Source organism: Ornithodoros turicata, chromosome 1, assembly GCF_037126465.1.
Source record: "Ornithodoros turicata isolate Travis chromosome 1, ASM3712646v1, whole genome shotgun sequence".
NCBI classification, from domain to species: domain Eukaryota; kingdom Metazoa; phylum Arthropoda; class Arachnida; order Ixodida; family Argasidae; genus Ornithodoros; species Ornithodoros turicata.
The window spans coordinates 69,720,191-69,725,830 of record NC_088201.1 but is presented as its reverse complement, the minus strand read 5'-3'; the positions used below and the strand labels follow the sequence as shown (position 1 = coordinate 69,725,830).

The window sequence follows — 5,640 nt, the reverse complement described above, 5'->3', positions numbered from 1 at the left end:
TTATCTCTTTCTGCGATGCCACTGTGAGCTGGGTTTCCAACCTCCTTTCGTCGGACTCACAATAATTGCGCTGAAAAATTTGTCGCGCGCTAGCTCCGTAGAGCATGATGTTCCGCTATTTTTCTGATGGGATAGCCCCTGAATATCCCTGTCAATTATCATTAATTTGAATAAATTAGACACGCTCTTCACATTGGTGGAGTAAAAAAGTGACCTTTACTTGGCAAATTTCCGACTTCAGTTCGCAAAAATTTACAGAATTAAACTTACGTTACACGACCTTTACAACAGGAGGTGGCAAAAACCTAGTAAGAACAAATGTCGTTGACCGCATGATTCTATGTGGTGTCAATGACACGTTTTCTGGGATACCCTGTATGTGCAATAAAGTATTATTTCTTGCTTTCACATGTGACGTATTATTTAATTGTTGCATGAAAATGCATACTTATAATTGGGCATAAAAACAATTGAAACTCTACGGAGTTTTTATTGCCCTCAGTCAATAGAGCATGCGTAATAGGCAACCAAGAAAAACACAGTGGCCAATTCCGAATAGACTTTCAATAGAAATTTTCATAAGGTGGCTATAGAAATGGCATAAAAATGTTTATAAACATATTATTGATATTGTTGAGACTTCTATAAAGGGATGTTTATAGAGATTTTATAAACCGTCAATACATATTTTTGTAAGAGTACGACAGGCCGTACAAAGTCCTTGACCGCGCGGAGCTTTCGTCGGACTCACAATAATTGCGCTGAAAAATTTGTCGCGCGCTAGCTCCGTAGAGCATGATGTTCCGCTATTTTTCTGATGGGATAGCCCCTGAATATCCCTGTCAATTATCATTAATTTGAATAAATTAGACACGCTCTTCACATTGGTGGAGTAAAAAAGTGACCTTTACTTGGCAAATTTCCGACTTCAGTTCGCAAAAATTTACAGAATTAAACTTACGTTACACGACCTTTACAACAGGAGGTGGCAAAAACCTAGTAAGAACAAATGTCGTTGACCGCATGATTCTATGTGGTGTCAATGACACGTTTTCTGGGATACCCTGTATGTGCAATAAAGTATTATTTCTTGCTTTCACATGTGACGTATTATTTAATTGTTGCATGAAAATGCATACTTATAATTGGGCATAAAAACAATTGAAACTCTACGGAGTTTTTATTGCCCTCAGTCAATAGAGCATGCGTAATAGGCAATCAAGAAAAACACAGTGGCCAATTCCGAATAGACTTTCAATAGAAATTTTCATAAGGTGGCTATAGAAATGGCATAAAAATGTTTATAAACATATTATTGATATTGTTGAGACTTCTATAAAGGGATGTTTATAGAGATTTTATAAACCGTCAATACATATTTTTGTAAGAGTACGACAGGCCGTACAAAGTCCTTGACCGCGCGGAGCTTTCGTCGGACTCACAATAATTGCGCTGAAAAATTTGTCGCGCGCTAGCTCCGTAGAGCATGATGTTCCGCTATTTTTCTGATGGGATAGCCCCTGAATATCCCTGTCAATTATCATTAATTTGAATAAATTAGACACGCTCTTCACATTGGTGGAGTAAAAAAGTGACCTTTACTTGGCAAATTTCCGACTTCAGTTCGCAAAAATTTACAGAATTAAACTTACGTTACACGACCTTTACAACAGGAGGTGGCAAAAACCTAGTAAGAACAAATGTCGTTGACCGCATGATTCTATGTGGTGTCAATGACACGTTTTCTGGGATACCCTGTATGCGCAATAAAGTATTATTTCTTGCTTTCACATGTGACCTATTATTTAATTGTTGCATGAAAATGCATACTTATAATTGGGCATAAAAACAATTGAAACTCTATGGAGTTTCTATTACCCTCAGTCAATAGAGCATGCGTAATAGGCAATCAAGAAAAACACAGTGGCCAATTCCGAATAGACTTTCAATAGAAATTTTCATAAGGTGGCAATAGAAATGGCATAAAAATGTTTATAAACATTTTATTGATATTGTTGAGACCTCTATAAAGGAATGTTTATAGAGATTTTATAAACCGTCAATACATATTTTTGTAAGAGTACGACAGGCCGTACAAAGTCCTTGACCGCGCGGATAAGTTTTTCCGCTTGGATCTTCCTCGCCGGCCTGACATGGTGTCCATCAACAGGCTTAAGCCAGCCTAGTCGACGCCAACCCCGGTGGGATATCACGACCAGATATCCACAATGTCCTGGTCGCCACTCAAGCCCTGGATCGTCCTCAGCTTGCCGTACCGCAACGGAGCGTCCACTGGGCCCCGCCTACATCTACCTCATCACCCCAGCACACGGTGACCGTTTCTGCAAAGGGGGGGGGGGGGGGGGGGGCTTGTGTCGACGTACAGATGCCGGTCATCGTCAGCATCGATGCGCGGCTTATCGCAGTTATCACGAGCGAGGTCATGTGGTCCGCCAGGCGTGTACTCAGTTGTGGTGGAACCAGGCCTCCACAGCTCCCATAGGCACAATGGTAATGTGCTCCGTTGCAAGCAGGACTGTAAAAGTTGAAAGAAAATGTACCAGTTGGTTCGCCCGCTCCTCTCAACAGATGGCGCTAAAAACATGCGATATCACAGGCTAGGTGGCGCAAGATACCGCTCGCCCCAAGGTCCAGTATCTAATACAATATCCAATCCAATCCGTTTCCTCCTTTCTCTTCCCCCTCCCAGTTCCTGCCATGGTGCGCGCATGCGAGAGGCATTTGTAGATCGACAAATATTTTTTTATTACCAACGTACATGTCAGATACAACAACAAATGCACAATCACAATTGTTTGCACGAAAGGATTTGCTTATTTTATCATGTACACGAACACATAGCAAAGAATCTCACATATGTAAATTGCGAATCGAAAACTATCATCGTGGAAGAGTGTGCTAGGGAATAGAACAACGAAATTAATCAAAAATATATAAGTGGCAAGCAGCAACGATTTTCTGTATCACTGGGGAAAGACTGGAAAGTATAAAGTGCGCAGAGCGACAAGTCTACACATTTCTAAGCGAAAAAGAATGCGTATGTGCAAATAATGGTTGCTCCATAAGTGATGCGTAACACTTCCCAATTTATTTTGTGGTATCGTGATGTCTCATATCAAGGTTTTAGGATCTCGTATAAGTTTGAACTTTCGCATTATTCCTTTACATTTGGTTACCATCCTCCCTATAATAAGATGGGAGCAGCACTCCATAATGTTGACGGTGGTAGAAAACACAGAAACACAACAAACGGGCTAAGCAGCACGACAAGTATTCAAGGAGCGCATATTTGGTGTCACTACGACATGTGGCATATCTAAAGTTTCTGAGCCTTTTTTGCAGCAACTGTTCGCTTGCAAGTGGACACTTTTACAAGTTCTCAGTTTTGAAGCTGTAGACGCTACAGTAAACGAAGACGACACAACTTTAACACAAACTGGTCTTTACACGTGTCACTGCAAACTGGAGTGCCGAAGCTGTGATCACACAAACTTGCAGAAAGCAAGTTGAGAACACCCTTTTCGTGTAGCACTTCCTTCACAGGTTGCAGAAAGAGTACCTCTGGTCTCGAAACACACTTGAGACAGTTTGCTGAAGGTAACGTGACGCCTGTAAATAGTTCCCAGGTACATTATCAGCAACAAACAGGGCAAGAAACTGGTTGTGCGAAACAAGGCTGTGGGCTTCGGAAACCGGTGCTTCTGAACAGCTGTACATGATGATTCCTTCAGGAAAAAGTGAACAAGACGGCCAGCTATGTAGTATTGAGCATTGTCCTGTATGAGTCTGTGTTCATCTTTGAAATACTCTGTCGTGCCTGAATCCACATCACTCAGCATATCCCTACTCTGTTCTACATGTTGAGTGCTCACAACCGACGACACAGGATAATGCAGCAGCTTTTGAGGCTTAGAAGATTGTGCGCGACCTACAAGAAAAAATGCACTTCAATGCAGTACACAGCAGCACGCGAGGAACCTAAACGGCAACTATAACAATTACTGCTACTTGCGCTGACTCACGTAAGCAATGTCATGCACAACATTTGTGTGGTAAAGACAGCTATATGCACATTGTGGCATGTCACAAATTATGTGAGACAGAGGTGAACAAAAAGCAACCTTGGATTGCCGCCACAGAAGCAGATAGCAGGTGAGTGGCACGGTTCGGGTGCATAGCACTTGCTGCACAGTACACTGCTGGGAAATCGGAAGGCATGTTTCATGTTTGTTCTGGGTGTAATGTCTCCTCAAATCACCAGGAAACCATATTTGTAAGACGTGTTTTTGATTGCCACAGAGTAGCATTCAGCTCCTTGTACTACACTCAAGAACTGCAAAACACAGTCAATCGAAGGTCACCAACAAAAAGAATAGCTGGTCGCACCATTAAGCTCTACGTTTCCACCCTATATGTATGTATCTATCTATCTGAAGCTCACCGAACTGTTGGTGACTTCATCCAAAGTGGGTTTCCCACAATGGCGAATTGAGTATCTGAATGAGTAAAACAGGGGGCTATAGCAAATGTCATGAAATATTATGCAAAACATGTTACCTATAGGCAAGACTTTCTTAACAGTTCCTGAGGTAGATGGGGCCGACATGGATGTCACGTGTTCGTCACTAAGCATATCTATAAAACAATTTGGTCGCAATATTAAATGTGATGTGACATAACCTACAGCACTGTACCCACTACACACAATGAATAAACAACTGGGGAGTCGACAATCTAGAACAAAAGTGATATAAACTTTGGCTCCATATAAGATGTCAAGCATGTGGTTTGCAGACACAGGTGTACGAATCCCCATTTTCTCTTTCTCATAGCTTTGTTTGTCGGTGTTATTATATCTTCCTTATGTTATAGCCAAGGAGACATCCAGCCTGTGTTTGGGCTTCTGGATGTCTTCGGCTTTCAGTTATGGTATGTTTTTTAAGTCCACATAGTTTCATTTCATTATACTGACACAGAGAGGACTTATCGCGACGGAGCTCCCGTAACGAATCGAAGAATTCTGCCGAAAGCAATACGAATCATTGCGTACATTTTCTGAAAATCAGCGACTGGCTCTATATTAGGCACCAGCATACCTACCTTGCGGAACCCGCATACCTACCAAAGAACGGAGCCGACCGACGGTCCGTCACTCGCACAGATGGGCGAGCGCTTCCACGTAGCTTTTCTGTTGCTCCGGCGAACTGGTCTTCGGTGAAGTGTACGGTCCTTTGGCCGGTGTTCGCCAGCTTCGGACAAGTTGGCGTACGTTTCCCAGAAAACACCTTGAATTCATATCACAGCCAATTTGAAAAGTGCACAAACAGCGCCAAACAAATGCGCTCGACACAGCTCGACACTTGACACAGTCTCGTACACAGCTGTTTCAATGAGCCTTACTCCTACCTACGCACCTAAATTCAGTTTCATTATTATGACACAAATTCCAAGACAAAACATGACATTGATGATGGTGATCATGATGATTGGATTTTTGTGGCGCAAAAGCAACTTAGGCGGTAGAGCGCCATACAAAGTTTAAATAAATTAAAATAAATGCAATAGACAGAACACACCTAAAAAAGGATAAGAATCCAGCTAGATTACTTGGTAGTGAAA

The 5,640-nt window shown here is 42.0% G+C and overlaps 1 long non-coding RNA gene across 1 annotated transcript; it reads right to left on the bottom strand.

Moving 5' to 3' along the window:
- Positions 1–3,087: 3,087 nt before the first annotated feature.
- On the bottom strand, positions 3,088–5,411 carry LOC135400307 (uncharacterized). The gene is made up of 4 exons (XR_010424582.1): positions 5,144–5,411; positions 4,579–4,656; positions 4,463–4,517; positions 3,088–3,949 (listed from the first exon to the last, which is right to left on the bottom strand). It is a non-coding gene; the product is annotated as an uncharacterized LOC135400307 (long non-coding RNA).
- Positions 5,412–5,640: the final 229 nt, after the last annotated feature.